Raw genomic sequence first — 19077 nt, 5'->3', positions numbered from 1 at the left:
TAAAAACATGAATGATATGATGCATGATGCCATGATGATGCACAAAAGAAAAAGAACAAGCAAATCTATTAGGGGTACTACCCTGGGCCGTTACACTCCGGCACCCTGCCGGAGAGGGGAATCATCTCCCGGAGGACTCTTCACCGCCATGGTCGCCTCAGGAGTGATGTGTGAGTAGTTCACCCCTGGACTATGGGTCCATAGCAGTAGCTAGATGGTTCTCTTCTCCTAATTGTGCTATCATTGTTAGATCTTGTGAGCTGCCTAACATGATCAAGATCATCTATTTGTAATGCTACATTTTGCGTTTGTTGGGATCCGATGAATAATGAATACTATGCTATGTTGATTATCAATCTATTATCTATGTGTTGTTTATGATCTTGCATGCTCTCCGTTATTAGTGGAGGCTCTGGCCAAGTCGTTACTTGTAACTCCAAGAGGGAGTATTTATGCTCGATAGTGGGTTCATGCCTCCATTAAATGCAGGACGCTGTGACAGAAAGTTCTAAGGTTGTGGATGTGATGTTGCCACTAGGGATAAAACATCAATGCTATGTCTAAGGATGTATTTGTTGATTACATTATGCACCATACTTAATGCAATTGTCTGTTGTTTGCAACTTAATACTGGAGGGGGTTCGGATGATAACCTGAAGGTGGACTTTTTAGGCATAGATGCATGCTGGATAGCGGTCTATGTACTTTGTCGTAATGCCCAATTAAATCTCACAATACTCATCATAACATGTATGTGCATGGTCATGCCCTCTTTATTTGTCAATTGCCCAACTGTAATTTGTTCACCCAACATGCTATTTATCTTATGGGAGAGACACCACTAGTGAACTATGGATCCCGGTCCATTCTTTTACATCGAATAGAATCTACTGCAATACTAGCTCTACTGTTCTCTGCAAACATCATCATCCACACTATACATCTAATCCTTTGTTACAGCAAGCCGGTGAGATTGACAACCTCACTGTCACGTTGGGGCAAAGTAATTTGGTTGTGTTGTGCAGGTTCCACGTTGGCGTCAGAATCCCTGGTGTTGCGCCGCACTACACTCCGCCGCCATCAACCTTCAACGTGCTTCTTGGCTCCTACTGGTTCGATAAACCTTGGTTTCTTACTGAGAGAAAACTTGCTGCTATACGCATCACACCTTCCTCTTGGGGTTCCCAACGGACGCGTGTTGTACGCGTATCAAGCTCTTTTTCTCGCGCCGTTGCCGGGGATCTGAAGAAAAGTTACACCACAAAGATCTTTAAATCCCACGTCAACTACACGCCAGCAGTGCACTCGATCGATGATCCCTAAATCTTAAACCCTAATACCCTAATCCCTAATCCCTAATTATACCCTAAACGTACACCCTAAACACCCTAAACACTAAACCCTAAACCCTAGACCCTAAACACTACACCCTAAACCCTAAACCCAAAACACTAAACCCAAATCCCTAACCCTAGCTAGACCCTAAACCCTAAACACTAAACCCCAAACCCTAAACCATATATAGAACCTAAACCCTAATTAACCCTAACCCTAACCCTAAAACCCTAGCTAGCTAACCCTAAACCCTAAACCCTAATTAAACCCTACATATATATAGACCAACGACACTTAATTGCGCATCAAGCAGGCGACCAACTAATTAGCGCTGATAAATTAATTAACTTGAATTTTGACAAGTTATCGATCTCGAATGAAAACACATTTGATTAAGTAGTCTCATAATATATATATAATTAGTGTGCATGCGCACATGGCATACCTTGCATATATATCATTCGTGCATATATTTCAATATATATTTGAACATATTCTTGGGGATATATATATATCAATCTCTCTCTCTCGATCTATATATCGTTGGTGGCCAAGAAGCACACTTATATATATATACGCATGCACTTTATGCGCAAAGGCGCGGGTGCGTCTAATAATTCATGTGTGTGCGTATATTTGAACATATTCTTGGGGATTTCAATCTCTATCTCTCGATCTATATATCGTTGGTGGCCAAGAAACACACTTATATATATACGCATGCACTTTATGCGCAAATTAAGGCGGGTGCCTCTAATAATGTGTGTGCGCACTCGATCGATGATCCCTAAAACTTAAACCATAAAACCCTAAAACCCTAATCCCTGATCCCTAAACACCCTAAACCCTAAACACTAAACCCTAAACCCTAAAACCCTAAACACTAAACCCTAAACCCTAAACCCTAAACACTAAACCCTGAACCCTAGACCCTATACCCTAATTAACACTAACCCTAACCCTAGCCCTAATTAAACCCTACATATATAGGCCAACGACACTTAATTGCGCATCAAGCAGGCGACCAACTAATTAGCGCTGATAAATTAATTAACTTGAATTTTGACAAGTTCTCGATCTCGAATGAAAACACATTTGATTAAGTAGTCTCATAATATATATATAATTAATGTGCATGCGCGCATGGCATACCTTGCATATCATTCGTGCATATATTTCAATATATATTTGAACATATTCTTGGGGATATATATATCAATCTCTCTCTCTCTCGATCTATATATCGTTGGTGGCCAAAAAGCACACTTATATATATACGCATGCACTTTATGCGCAAAGGCGCGGGTGCGTCTAATAATTCATGTGTGTGCGTATATTTGAACATATTCTTGGTGATTTCAATCTATATCTCTCGATCTATATATCGTTGGTGGCCAAGAAACACACTTATATATATACGCATGCACTTTATGCGCAAATTAAGGAGGGTGCCTCTAATAATGTGTGTGCGCACTCGATCGATGATCCCTAAACCTTAAACTATAAAACCCTAAAACCCTAATCCCTAATCCCTAAACACCCTAAACCCTAAACACTAAACCCTAAACCCCAAAACCCTAAACACTAAACCCTAAACCCTAAACCCTAAACCCTAAACACTAAACCCTAAACCCTAGACCCTATACCCTAATTAACACTAACCCTAACCCTAGCCCTAATTAAACCCTACATATATAGGCCAACGACACTTAATTGCGCATCAAGCAGGCGACCAACTAATTAGCGCTGATAAATTGATTAACTTGAATTTTGACAAGTTCTCGATCTCGAATGAAAACACATTTGATTAAGTAGTCTCATAATATATATAATAAGTGTGCATGCGCGCATGGCATACCTTGCATATCATTCGTGAATATATTTCAATATATATTTGAACATATTCTTGGGGATATATATATATATATCAATCTCTCTCTCTCTCTCTCTCTCGATCTATATATCGTTGGTGGCCAAGAAGCACACTTATATATATACGCATGCACTTTATGCGCAAAGGCGCGGGTGCGTCTAATAATTCATGTGTGTGCGAGTATATTTGAACATATTCTTGGGGATTTCAATCTCTATCTCTCGATCTATATATCGTTGGTGGCCAAGAAACACACTTATATATATACGCATGCACTTTATGCGCAAATTAAGGCGGGTGCCTTTAATAATGTGTGTGCGCACTCGATCGATGATCCCTAAACCTTAAACCATAAAACCCTAAAACCCTAATCCCTAATCCCTAAACACCCTAAACACTAAACCCTAAACCCTAAACACTAAACCCTAAACCCAAAAACCCTAAACACTAAACCCTAAACCCTAAACACTAAACCCTAAACCCTATACCCTATACCCTAATTAACACTAACCCTAACCCTAGCCCTAATTAAACCCTACATATATTGGCCAACGACACTTAATTGCGCATCAAGCAGGCGACCAACTAATTAGCGCTGATAAATTAATTAACTTGAATTTTGACAAGTTCTCGATCTCGAATGAAAACACATTTGATTAAGTAGTCTCATAATATATATATATATAATTAGTGTGCATGCGCGCATGGCATACCTTGCATATCATTCGTGCATATATTTCAATATATATTTGAACATATTCTTCGGGATATATATATTTCAATCTCTCTCTCTCGATCTATATATCGTTGGTGGCCAAGAAGCGCACTTATATATACGCATGCACTTTATGCGCAAAGGCGCGGGTGCCTCTAATAATGTGTGTGTGCACTCGATCGATGATCCCTAAACCTTAAACCCTAAATTAACCCTAATCCCTAATCCCTAATTATACCCTAATAAACATACACCCTAAACACTAAACCCTAAACCATAAACCCTAAATATATTTCAATCTCTCTCTAGATCTATATATCGTTGGTGGCCAAGAAACACACTTATATATACGCATGCACTTTATGCGCAAAGGCGCGGGTGCCTCTAATAATGTGTGTGTGCACTCGATCGATGATCCCTAAACCTTAAACCCTAAAACCCTAATCCCTAGTCCCAAATTATACCCTAAACGTACACCCTAAACACCCTAAACACTAAACCCTAAGCCCTAAACCCTAAGCCCTAAACCCTTGACCCTAAACCCTAAACACTACATCCTAAACCCTAAACACTAAACCCTAAACCCTAACCCTAGCTAGACTCTAAACCCCAAACACTAAACCCCAAACCCTAAACCCTAAACCCTATATAGACCCTAAACCCTAATTAACCCTAACCCTAACCCTAAAACCCTAGCTAGCTAACCCTAAACCCTAATTAAACCCTACATATATATATAGGCCAACGGCACTTATTTGCGCATCAAGAAAGCGACCAACTAATTAGCGCTGATAAATTAATTAACTTGAATTTTGACAAGTTCTCTCGAATGAAAACACATTTAATTAGGTTGCCTCATAATATATATATATACAATTAGTGTGCATGCGCGCATGGCATACCTTGCACATATCATTCGTGCATATATTTCAATATATATCTGAACATATTCTTGGGGATATATATATATATATATTTCAATCTCTCTCTCTCGATCTATATATCGTTGTTGGTGGCCAAGAAACACACTTATATATATACGCGCATGCACTTTATGCTCAAAGGCGCGGGTGCCTCTAATAATATGTGTGTGCACTCGATCGATGATCCCTAAACCTTAAACCCTAAACCCTAATCCCTAATTATACCCTAAACGTACAACCTAAACAATGTAAACACTAAACCCTAAACCCTAGACCCTAAACCCTAAACACTACACCCTAAACCATAAACACTAAACCCTAAACCCTATAATTAAACCCTACATATATAGGCCAACGACACTTAATTGCGCATCAAGCAGGCGACCAACTAATTAGCGCTAATAAATTAATTAACTTGATTTTTGACAAGTTCTCTCGAATGAAAACACATTTGATTAAGTTTCCTCATAATATATATATAATTAGTGTGCCTGCGCGCATGGCATACCTAGCTTGCATATCATTCGTGCATGTATTTCAATATATATATTTGAACATATTCTTGGGGATATATATATAGTTCAATCTCTCTCTCGATCTATATATCGTTGGTGGCCAAAAAACACACTTATATACGCATGCACTTTATGCACAAAGGCGCGGGTGCCTCTAATAATAATGTGTGTGTGCACTCGATCGATAATCCCTAAACCTTAAACCATACAACCCTAAAACCCTAATCCCTAATCCCTAAACACCCTAAACACCCTAAACCCTAAACCCTAAACCCTAAACGTACACCCTAAACACCCTAAACACTAAACACTAAACCCTAATTAAACCCTACATGTATATATAGGCCAACGACACATAATTGTGTATCAAGCAGGCGACCAACTAATTAGCGCTGATAAATTAATTAACTTGAATTTTGACAAGTTTTCGAATGAAAAACACGTACATTTGATTAAGTTGCCTCACAATATATATATAATTAGTGTGCATACATGCATGGCCTACCATGCATGCATATATATATATATATATTTGAACATTCTTGGCGATTTCAATAATCTCTCATCTCTATCTCTCTCTTAATCGATTGGTGTGGCCAGCGCAACGACACACATTATTCTTGCACTTTACGCGCAAAGGCGGGTGCCTCTAATAGTGCATGTCTATGCACACTCGATCGATCTACCTAGAGTTTTGATTAATTGTGTAGCACACTAATAAAAAAGTTGTAATTTACTTCACAATAAGTTATAATTAACCCTAACACATAAACCCTCTAAATAAACCATAAAACCCTATATAGCTAGCTATAGGCCAACGACGACCCTTAATTGCGCATCAAGCAGGCCAGGGGTCCTCGCGGTCCTCTAATTAAATATATGTGCCATTAACCCTAAACCCTAAATCGTATATATATAGAAAACTAACCTTAATTAGATAATCAAACCCTTGTTAAAACACATAACCCCAAGCTAATTAATAACCCAATCTAGTAAAACCTTGCTATATATAGCTAGTAAACTGTAGATTATATAACCCTAATTAATATATATGTCCTATATCGATCATATATATATATAGACATTATTGGGATTCATTAATTATATAATAAGTACTGATAATTCAATTAATTATATATATAAGTACTGATAACACAAATAAATAAGTTGTATTTGAATCCACACAACCCTAAACTAAAACACATAGCCCGTAACATGGCCTAATTAATTGACCCCTTCTCTCTAGCTAATTAGTGGAAATTGCACAAAATCAAAAGGGGTCCCTCACTAATTATACATATATATCTAGATTGTGATAAACTTTTGCCCCATATTTGGTGGATGGGTGCATCTTGGCATGTAAAACAATTAATGTTTGCAAATGGCGTTGTCAAAATTTATGTACAAATGATTTCTTTCCATCCAAAGTGCATAAAATGGGAATTTTAATGAAGAAAGTACAAATAAAACAGCTGAACATGCCTCCACACCCCAATTTTCACACGAAGTAGAGCATATTTAAAGGATAATTCCAGAGTTATACTATTTTTCAAGCAACTTTGCTAATTTCCACCCACTCACATGACTTTATGTCGATTTAACGAAAATAGGGCGAATTTAAACTACATGGGCGGGATAGTTTGAATTGTGCGCGCGGCAAAGGGAACTGCCTATTCCTCAACCTTGTGCACGGCAAATTACACACGCAACTCCATTAAACACCACCTACCGGGCGGCCCGGCCGCATGACCCCCCACCCACCGCTACACAACTTATCCCTGTCCGTGCGAAGAGCTTCCCCTCCCCATCCCGTCTGTGCCGAAGAAGAATCTTCCCCTCCCCGTCGTTCTTCTCGAGATGTACCGGCGGTCAAGTTGATCCACGGTACGGCTGCTATCTCTAGCTCAATCATGCATCGGGCAAGACGTCCTAACGATTTATATTTTCTTGATGCTGCTAAAAAAAATCGTCAGTATGCTCGAACTAATTGGCACTTTATAGTTTTCCGCTCGATTTGTCCTCGATCAATTTGTTCATTTGCGTGGGCATATAGAGTCAATTCTGCACTCGATCCGTTAATTTGCTGAAATGCCATGGCAGAGTTTTGTACACGATCTATTTGCTAAAATGTCGATGGGCAATTTTTGTTTTATACTCGACATGATTGCTAAAATGCATAATCATGTACTAGTATAGTTCTGTACTCGATGGATATACATTTCCTACTTTGCCTTAAATAAATCACCAACCATTGTATCTCATAATTAAACAGATGGACAGAACTTGGATACTGCATGGACACTTATGTTCCCCTTCATATATAAATGGTGTTCAACCCTTTATGGGGTTTATTAGAGCTCATGAAGGTCACAACCTGGACGTGTATTGCCCGCGCTGCACATGTATGAATGGTGAGAAGAGGCCTCACCATGTAGTGGAAGATCATTTACACATTTTTGGGATGGACCGCACATATGTTAGGTGGGTTTATCATGGTGAACCATATAATGATCCTTTAGCGGGAGAAGCAGATCTTGCTCACACTGTATGTGTGCTGGCATATGTAGTTAATTATTTATATTGATGCTGCCACTGCTTCGATCAATAGTTTGCATTGCTGTGCAAGGTTCTGTACTCAAATTTAACTTGTTGCAGATGGATGGACGGGAAGGAGAGAAAAAGCGCTTGCTTCAGGAAACGGGTTTCAGCTCTGGGACATGTGCTGTGCCAGATGATAAGGTAAATATGTAAAACGGCATTTGTTCAGGTTGCATCCCTTAGATGTTTGTCTAATCTGTTGATGTACTAATTGCAGAAGCATAGAGTTGAAGAGGTCTCTCAGTTTGATGGGAGATTTGAAGATGAATCTCAGTTTGATGCACCTGTGGATGGTACTGATGACAAGCCTTTCATAGACGAAGGTCATGCACCTGAGATTATCCAGCCTATAGAAGGAGGCCGTGGACCGAGTACACAGCTTTGCGTTGAAGTGGATGGACGCCCAGAGATCATCAGGGGCGTCCTGGTAGTCTCAAGACCACCAAGCTCTGATGCACCTGTGGATGGTACTGATGACGAGCCTTTCATAGATGAAGGTCCTGCACCTGAGATTATCCAGCCTACAGAAGGAGGCCGTGGACCGAGTACACCGCTTTGCATTGAAATGGATGCACGCCCGAAGATCATCAGGGGCGTCCCGGTAGTCTCAGGACCACCCAGCCCTGATGCAAAATGTTGACCTACTTTATGATTCGTACTCTTATGTTCTGGTGTTGTAGTATGTACTATCTTTGTTATGATTTGTACCCCTTTGGTGCTAGAACTATAATTAAGCATTCAGTGGATGATCGCGTTGCAAAATTTGACACCCACACAATCAGTTCATCGTATGAGTAGTAGCACAATTACTTCTACAGCCAGTCCTGCTAGCGCATTAATTGGTAGCATGAAACACTTTCAGGCACTCCCCTCTGATTCATATTAATTGACTCAATGTTGTCTAGATATGGATGTATATAGATGCATTTGTTAACTGACTAACAAACTTGAGTCAGTTAATATGAATCGGTGTAAACCGCCCAAGTCCTCGAGTAGCTAGTTTATTGACTCTGGACTCCAAGCCTCTCGCGGCAAGCCATCGACAAAGCTTTGACCAGATCTTGGCCCGCTTTTTTTTGCGAATAGCAAAGCTTTGACCAGTTCCTCTCGGGATACAGCACGCCGGTGAGCTTGCATGGTTGCCATGAGCACTTTCCGGCGGAACTTCCTCTGCAGCGCCCTCAAGCCGCCGCTGCGAGATAGCACGCAGTGCCTCGAGGTGGACGGAACGGACGAACTCGGGATCTCAGGGCGGGGGGTTCGCCTCGTCCGGGAACGATCTCCAGCAGGTTAACGAGGACATGCATCGCGGCCAGGGGATTTGGTTTTTTGTTGTTGTTTGAGCTTGGGATTTGGGGTTTTTTCGGATAGGGGAGGAGGAACCGAGGAAGAGGAAGGAACAGCCCGCGTGCTTGGCGCGTGGCAGTGTGCTTGAATTTCAAATTTTTGTGAAATGTTTCATTTCCCCGCTACAATTCGGGGGTTTTATTGACGCGCCAATGCGTCCCGCGGGCAGGTTCAAGTGAATTTTGGGTGCCACACTATGGGCCCCAGTTTCAGTGAGACATGTAATGACTAGTCACATCAGTAAGTTCACTGTGTAATAAAATATGTTACCCCTCCCCTTTATGTAGTCCCCCTTGTCTCTCCCGATCGAGTGCCGACAGACGACGGATGCAAGCCGCTAGCTCGATCCCCTCCTTTCGCCTCCACCGTCCAGGCTTCCAGCTTGGAGGGGCAAGCTGCATCTAGACCAAGCGGATTAGGTAGTACTAGTAATGTTCTTTCCTTTCTCGAGATCGGTTCTTTTTTTCTCACCTCGATATCTTGCGCATCTATTTCCTATTCTGGGCGAAGGGGTGTCTTTCTGGTCACCCTCGCACTGGGAGTGATTGATGGGGATGGGGGGCGGGGGCTACCTTTGCTTGGATTGGGGTGTTCTTCCTTTATTTGTCGACATTTGCAACCTTTGTAGTTTTTGCTGATCCTCACTGTATCTTTTGTCAGCTTGTACAGGAAAGGGAAGACCTCGGTGGTGGTGGGGGGGGCAATGGAGCGTAAGGCCACCACGCATGTGGGCAGTTGGCTGAGCCTGAGCTGCGTCCCCAGCCCCGCAAAGCAGGTACTCCGTTTGCTTATCCACTATGTCTGTCTGCATCCTCAATCTGTTCCTGTTCTGGAAAATGCTTAAAGTAGCACATGTCTTCAGCTGTTTGTGCATAAAGCCTCTGTGACACCATGCTCTATATTCTTTGTATCAGGTTGGTACCTACAGGTTCCGTGCTGAGGCTATGGGGAACGATAGCGCCCCACCTGCTGCAGGAGCATGGCCAGATCTTCAGCACAAGAAGCGAAATGCCACTGCCGAGCTGGGCAGGGACCGCCCAGGGGTAATTTTTTTTAACCAACTTACCATGATGTAGTCTGAATCTGATACTCCCTCAGATCCAAATTAATTGACTCAACTATCTATAGATACGGATGTATCTAGACGTGTTTTAGCTCTAGATACTACTACCTCCATCCCAAAGCTTAGGGCTTATATTATTTTTAGAAAGTCAAACTATAACATATTTGACTAAGCTTTTACCAAAAATCATTAACATGCAAAATACAAAATTAATATCATTAAATAGGTTGTGAAATATATTTTCCTACGGTATCTACACAATATTATATTTGTTGATAGAATGTTCTAAAATTTTGGTCAAACTTTACTTGTTTTGATTTCTCAAAAATAAATAAGCCTTAAGCTTTGGGATGGAGGTATCTAGACAAAGCTGAGTCAACTAGTTTTTTTTGTCTGTCCATAGCTAGTGTTCATGGTGCAAAAAGCTAAGAGCATCCACTATATGCATCAGTCTATCTCATACAGTAATTCAATATCGCTGCTGAGGTCTGTCTTTTGTTTTGCTATTCATATGCAGACTCAAACTTTAGGGCCTTTACTCAAAAGGAAGATCAAAACTGCGGCTGATCAGGCTGCCAGTATGTTGATGCCGCCCTCATCTTCTAAATGCCTCTACAAGCACAAGGCCACGCGTCCGCTGGGTGGTGAACTTTTAATGAATATGGTATATTTTCTTAATCCATAAAACATGCCTTGATTTTTGTCTGTTTATTGTCGGTTTTTTCTAATGCTTGCCAAAAGTTTACAACAACAACAACAACCAAGCCTTTCAGTCCCAAACAAGCTGGGGTAGGCTAGAGTTGAAGCCCATAAGATCTCGAAGCCAAAAGTTTAGAAACACCAAATTCGTTTGCTTACAATCATCATACAGTAATGTTCATCTACTCTCCAGTTCCCCTAACCCAACAAAAAATGATGTTAATTACGATTTTTAGATTAAAAGAGCACCATTAGGTGCTATTAATTACGACTTTGAGATTAAAATGTCATTTGCAATTGCTAATTACAATTTTGAGACAAATGATTAGTTTTACCTCGATCTATTTTGCTCTCCATTTTTTCCAACCGAAAAAAATGTAACCATTCCATTCCTCTGAAATGGAACCATTCCATTCCATTCCACGCTGTTTCAGAACCGAACACACCCTTGCATTGTTGTGAACTGTTGTCCATACACAGCCATACCCTTCCACTTACATCCAGCACTATATGCATCAGTCTGTCTCAGAGTCATTCAATATCACTGCTGAGATATGTTCCCATTCTTATGCAGGCTGAAACTGCTGCGCCTTTACTCAAGTGGATGCAAAATGAGGCTGATGAGGCTGCTGTGAGGACGACGGTGCCGGCACCATCATCCAAAAACCTCTACAAGCACGAGGCCATGGGCCAGCTAGGTGGTGACCTTTTAATGAATCTGGTATATTTTCTTAATCCACATACATGATTTTATTATTATCCGTTTAATTACTGTTGGCTTTGCCTAATGCTTAGCAAAGGTTCAGAAACACTGTGTTTGCTTATAATCATCATACACTAATTTTTCACTTTTCAGTCTGTCTCATCCAGTATATAAACTGTTGAGTTCCGTTGGCTTCTTTTGTAATCATTTGCATTGTTGTCAACTGTTGTCTATGCACAACCCTATTCTTCCACTTACATCCCGCACTACTTGCATCAGTCTATCTCATAGATTTATTAAATATCAATGATGAGTTATGTTGCTATTCATATGCAGGATGAAGCTTCTGTGCCTCTACTCAAATGGAAAAAAATGATCCTAATGAGGCTGCTGTGAAGACGATGGTGCCGCCACCATCTTCTGAAAACCTCCTCAAGAACAAGGCCACGGGCCAGCTGGGTGGTATCCTTTTCAGTAACCAGGTATATTTTCTTAATCCTCATACATGATTTGATTTGTCTGTTTATTGCCGGCTTTGTCTAATGCTTACCAATAGTTCAGAAACACACACAACCCTATTCTTCCACTTACATCCAGCACTATATGCATCAGTGTATCATAGATTCATTTTATATATCACTGCTGATGTCTGGTTCTCTTCAATTTTCATATGCAGACTGAAACTACGAAGCCTTCATTGGTCAAAAGGATTGCAACTGCTGCTGATGAGGCATCTGCAGAGGCTGCCACCAAGTTACTGTCAGCCCCACCTTCTGGATGCTTATATAAGCTCAAGTCCAAGGACCAGCCGGGCCGTAACCATCCAAGGATTCGGGTATATTTTCTTAAGCCACATATACATGCCATGATTTATGTCTGATATTATCATCGGCTCTGTCTAATGCTTTTTGGAATTCGGAAACGCCAAATTAGCATGCTTATATTCATCATACACTAAATTTTGACTGTTCAGTTTGTAACATAGTGTTATGCACTCGCTTGTCAACATTTGCATTGCTCTGAACTATGCACTTTACACAGCCTAATTCTTCCACTTACATTCAGCGCTACGCACCAGTAGGACCTCCCATGTTTCCTTCACCATCCCGATGTCGAGCTTGCGGGAATATGGCGGGCCCATGTACATACCCCGCATATAACACCTCCTATGGCTCTATCTACCATTCTAATAACTCCTGTACAGAGTTACGGTGTATGTATTCTCAGTGGTTTAGCATGAATTGGCATATAGTAAAGTCTTGTTTTTAGTCTTCCTGCTTCTTACATTAGTATCAATTTTCACCTGCAGACTGTACCTTCTGAACTTCGTCCAATGATTAACCAGATGTGTCCGCATGCAGGGTCTTTCACTATGCATGGCAATGGCAAATTGATAAACACCTACACGGTCTATGAGGTATATGTCTACAAGACGCAGGCCATCACATATTTGTATGGACATGATTGGAGAAAGTTTGCTTTTGACTACGGTCTGAAGAAGGGCGGCGAGCTGAGGATCAGAAACTCAAACGGGCAGATATACGTAATCGCTACGTAGTTGGAGACACTTCCAAATATATAATATGTAACTTTTTTGTACTCATATCCTTTGATTACTGCATTCTGAGCAGTTGTTCTAAACCATTCCCTCTGTTCTAGCTTGCTGGGTTTAACATGATCAAAGCTGCAGATCCCCTGATGGAACAGGAGCGGATGTCACAAAGGGCACCCACACCAGCACCGGCACCGACTTCCCACTCTCCTGCATCAGCACTGGTTCCTGTACCAGCTCCGTTTACTGCATCTACCCAGCAGGCCCCTACATCAGCATTGGTTCTTGTAGAGGCCCCATATACTACACCTGCCCAGCAGGCTCCTGCATCAGCACTGGTTCCTCTAGCTGCACCGTTTACTGCACCTGCCCAACAGTCTCCTGCATCAGCACCGGTTCCTCTAGAGGCACCGTTTATTGCACCTGCCCAGCAGTATCCTGCATCAGCACCAGCTCGTGTACCAGCCCTTGCTCCTGCACCTGCCCCAGCCAGATCACCGAGGTCTCAGCTCATTGATGTGGCCACCCGTGTGGTGAACAGGACGCATCTGAAGGCTATGTTCGTGAGTATATGACAGCATAACTGCTCTTATCTTGATGTCTTCTCTGCTCAAAGTCTCACATGGTTCAGTCTTTAGTGCATTATATTGGTGCCATTGACTAATTTTTGGTGGTATCTCTTGCTTTGAATCAGAAATTGCCTAAAAGTATCTCCAAGGATCTCAATGCTGGCCGAAGGGGCAAGATTTCCCTCGTCATGGAGAGTGAAGGTCTCACCGTGGAGGGACGGTACTCCGTCAGTCCCACAGATGGCCGCTTGGCTGTTACTTCCAAGTGGAAAAAGTTCATTGGCGGTGCCAAACATCGCATTGGATCAAAGTTGAAGGTCAAGATCTTTCGATGCCACTGTGACATGCTGGTCATAAAGTTTGCGGTTGTCTAGTTCTGTTGTCCCATGAGCCCTTAGCAAATGCATTTGTAGTTATACTTATATAAGGTTATCTTATCTGAACTGCTAATTAATTATATGGGTGGTAAAACTCTGGCAAGCTTTTGCTCTTAGCAAGTATGTATGTATGATCAGCTATTATGATAACTAATGTTTGTGTTCATCTTAATTTGCATTTCCATTTTAGAAAAAAACTTAATTTCTATTTTGGCTGACCTGTTAGAGAACTATCAGATTGAATCCACAACATGATTCAAATAGATTCATTACACCGAGCCACATGTCTTGACCTTGCTATACACTAGTTCCATTAATCAGTGCAAGAAGGCTTACCTGAGCTGCCTGAACCACGCCAGATTCGAATCCACCTTAGCTATCTAGCTAGAAATACAACCTTTGCAGAAAGAGGATTTGCAGTACGGGGAGGCTGACATTGGGGACCCATGAGCCAGCAGCGTCGTCAACGTTTTAAAGGCGGCAGGAGATCGAAACAAAAAAAATAAGCCAAAAATCAGTTGGTAAACAAAATCCAAGAAATGAAATATTTACCTTTCTGAGAGGATGACATGCGGGACCCATGAGGCAGCAGCATCCTCAACTATTCCAAGGCGGCAGGGGATCAAAATAAAAAAGGAAATAGCCAAAGTGCGTTTTCACTTAGCTGGAAAAGTCCATAATCCGATTTGACCTCGGGAGCCTATCCACGGATCTGATCAAAGTATGATTCCCTAGTGCCAAAAGTCCTAAAGCCTATGGCGCCAAGCATGGGGAGTCCGCGGAGAAGAAAAACTCTATTTCGCTATGGGCCAAAACTAGTGTTTTTTCGGATTTCTAGTCTAGTTTAAGTGCAGGGCTAGAGAGTTCTCTTCCAGTATTCTTAGCTGACTGTCCGCTTGCTTGACTCGAACAAATAGCTTTTGTTTCCACAAGGCAGATCCCATTCCTCGAATGCAAAGGACAAGAAAGACGGATTCTGGCTGGAAGGAAGGGTTCTCGTATTGGTTCTTCTGGTGCGCATTAGGGTCAAAAATAAATCTATCAAAGGAAACCTTTATTGTTCATAGAGGATGACATGTGGGACCGACCTGCCAGCTGTGTCGTCATCATTTCAAAGGGGGCAGGGGATCAAAAGAAAAAGGCAAATAGCCAGAAATTAGGGGTAAAAAATAAATCCAACAAAGAAAACTTTTATTGTTTATAGAGGATGACATGCGGGACCCATGAGCCAGCAGGTTCCTCAACGTTTCAAACTCGGCATGAGATTGAAAGAAAAAGGCAAGTGACCAAATGTAACGACCCGGAAAAACCAAGATATATTAGATTTTTCACCGCTGCCTGTTTTTCCGTGTCGTTCCAAGTTCATCATGGCATATGCATGATACGTCTCCGACGTATCGATAATTTCTTATGTTCCATGCCACATTATGTGGGGACCCCGGACTAGCTGTCCGAAATTCCCTGTTATGTATACAGTTCACGATCCCATGATCAGTGTGTCGTGAACACATAACCGAACTGATATCAAATTACACCATCCGTTACAAAGCGGAATAAGAAAATTACAACATGGTCACATGACCAATACTTACATAATAGCCTCGAAGGGCCTAACTAAACATCAGAGTAGCATCATCACTTCAGCAGCGCAGTACCCAAGTCATCTGCCATAACCCTACAGGCAACTGACTGGGAAGACGTTCCTAGCTCGCATAGACGTCGTCCAAAATCCTTCTTCATTAGCCAAACTCCTCCAAGTCTGGCCAAGTAAATAGCCAGGGACAAAGCCGTGAGTACATTTGAATTGTACTCGCAAACCATCAAGAAGGTGATACCAATTCTAACTAAAGAAGACAAGAGAGGAAGAATAGTTTCTCTTGTGGATATAGCAGGTAGAAGAGAAGAGATGTTTTTGGTGGAGATAGCATCCCAACTTCTCGATTGAAGGGGACACTTCAAGAATTTATCTAAGACATCTCTATATCTCTATTTAAGAAGATACTTCAAAAGAGTTCTACAACATAAAACACTAGGGAGGGGGTAACCCAATTTTGTTTCCTTTCCGACCATCTCCATATGGTCAACCGAACCATTCCCGTACCCTTCCGGTACTCCGAAAACAAGTTCCTTTCTTTCATTTTCCAAACAATATTGGTAAACCAAAAACTCATCAGGCTAAGCAACAGCCATTCCAACCGTCCATGACCGCGGACGCGGCTATTCGAATAGATTTTACTCTGCAGAGTTTGCACACTTTCCCCACCTCTATCCGGATACCTATCGTGTGGGCATCATCCCCGCATAACAACATATGCCACGACGGATACCCGAACATAGCCTTTCGCTCATTCGACTTAGCAAGAGGTCCTACCCTATGGAGTATGTACCTCCCCGGCACCGTGGCAGCTCACCTCCCTTTGAGCGTGGCTCCACCGCCAAGCCAGGAGACCCATAGTGTCTTCCGGACGGGTCAGCCCCGAAGGCCTCCCATTATACTATTGTCCCAACCATGACAACCCGGACTCGGGGGTAACCGTACCCTTGTATAGTTGTGCGGTGCCTCATGCTAAGAAGAACAAACGTCAAGCTAAGCTCCGTGCCCACTTTGGAGTAGCTGTGGTTGCGCGGGTTAATTGTCACGGGTGAATACTTAGGCGCCAAAGTTTTCGAAAACAAGACTTTCTTTCCAACCATCTTTGCCAAGATCCTTTCCTTTCGTAAACACACGCTTGGGTAAGTCCAACTCACCCAAGGTTTTCAAAAATTCTTTTCAACAAGGTATTTTTCCAAGGGGGTTCCCAACCTATGGTTTTATGGATGAACTAAGATACATCAAGGCATGATGCTAGCCATCATACCACTAAGGATATGATAATTGAGGTGTCAAGGGGATCATACATACTTAGGATAAGCATGCATAGGGACATCATAACTAAGATGATTCAACAAGGGTCATGATGTTAATCATTATACCACTAAGAAGGTGACAATATAAGTGGTCAAGGGGGCATACATGCTTAGGGTAAGCATGCCCTAACATCAACAAGGGGTTCAACATACTTGGGAATAAGTATGCATAGAGTAGAGGACCAAACATCACACATGATACAAGGAACCAAGTATATAATGGAACAATGAACACAACAAGAAGGATAAATAGCAAGAGATCAAAAGATGGCTTGCCTTAGCTTATTTGTCCCTGGACTTCTTCAACTCCATCAATATAAGAATCCCAACAATAAAAATAAAATCCTCGCCCGAACCACTTCTCCTTCTTCTCCGAATTGTTCGCATCTAACGCCGGAAAATATAAAAGAACACAATCAACACATTGCACCAATCATAACAAGCATGCAACAATCAACAATCAAAAGCTAATCACTCTACTAAGTCTAACATATTAAGTACTTATATATACTACCAAGCAACTAAAAGAGAACCCATTTTATTTACCTAGTAAAGGTATGAGAGTATCATACTTAGCAAATGCCTTTCTCGGCATCACCATGGCCCAACTAAGTATCCCCTGGTAGATAACATTAGAAAGAGGAAAAGTGCATAAGTTTGGAACCACAAACATTTATATTTTATAATCAAACATTTTTGGAAAAAGCACAAATCATTCTTCTTATCTTATTTTGTTACGAAACACTACCAATAAAAAGGAAGTAGACAATTATTCCACACCATTTGAAAACTTAAGCCAGATAATAGAACTAAGGATAAGTTGCAGAGGTTTTTTTTTGCAACAATAAAACATTGGTTGACCAATTTTTAATGCAAAGAGGTGGTTAAAGTTTTCAAATAAACCAAATTTTTTTGCTTCAACAACCCATGTCACACATAAACATTACTAACAGTAACAAGTATGCATGAACAGAGACTAACACTATTTTTCCTAGGTGGCCAGTACTCATACAAGACTAACCCAATTGGATGCATACAAAAACATTAATTTTTAAATTCTGGGAATTAGAAATACTAAACAATGACCAGAGATCATGTTTAATACCTTAAAAATCGTACAAAAATCCTAAAAATATGGGGCCAGTGGCATTGGAAAGATAATGAAATTTTTGATCTAATGCAATTGGTTTCATTCAATTTGGGGTTGTAAAACTTGAGTTATTCAAATTTTGGTGCCACTGGTTTTTGAGACAAAACAGAAATTTTCAAATTTTTAAAATGGGCGGGAAGGGTCTGGGCCGTGCGGAAATGAAATTGGGCCGGCCCAGGGGGAATTGTCAGGTGGAGGGGGAGAGAAAAAAAACAATTAAAAAGAAAAGAGGGCCAGCTGCTGGGCCTTGCATGCATGGGCCTACGTGGCCTCATGGCCATGCAGCCAGCAGGCGCACGTCCACGTCCTGGCGGCCAGAAACCTCGTCTTCCTCCAGCGAGCGGACGGAAAAAAGGGCAGGGGCGGCTGGGAGCTTACCGGCGGCGAGTGGTGATCGTCGGCGACGGCTGGGCAGGGTGGTGACGAGGTGGGGCTGCCCAGGGACGGCTCAGCGACGTTTCCCTCTCCCGCAGCAGCTCCGCCCGACGGTTCCGTGCTCGCAGCTGTTTCCGAGCGCCAGCAGCTATGGCGGCATGCTCCGGCGGTTCTGGGCAGATGAAAAAGGTCGCGTTAGATGAGTGGGAGACAGGGGAGTGCATTAGAGAGGAAAAGGAGGGGCAGAGGGCGTCGACGGCGTGCACGACCTTGCACGTCACCTTGCGGTGACCGCGAGCAAGGCCTGCTTTCCTTGGCGAGGGAGCGGCCGAGGCTGCGCCGTGGCACTCTGGCGGGCTAAGAGGGGGAGGTGGAG

The 19077-nt window shown here is 42.1% G+C and overlaps 1 long non-coding RNA gene across 1 annotated transcript; it reads right to left on the bottom strand.

The window, feature by feature from the left end:
- Nucleotides 1-15694: 15694 nt before the first annotated feature.
- LOC139831232 (uncharacterized) lies at nt 15695-19077 on the bottom strand. The gene is made up of 5 exons (XR_011745908.1): nt 18971-19077; nt 18705-18873; nt 17723-17795; nt 17453-17563; nt 15695-16028 (listed from the first exon to the last, which is right to left on the bottom strand). It is a non-coding gene; the product is annotated as an uncharacterized lncRNA (long non-coding RNA).

The sequence above is a fragment of the Lolium perenne genome, chromosome 5 (assembly GCF_019359855.2).
Source record: "Lolium perenne isolate Kyuss_39 chromosome 5, Kyuss_2.0, whole genome shotgun sequence".
NCBI lineage: Eukaryota > Viridiplantae > Streptophyta > Magnoliopsida > Poales > Poaceae > Lolium > Lolium perenne.
Note: the sequence above shows the minus strand (reverse complement) of the source record. Positions and strands in the feature narration are given on the sequence as shown.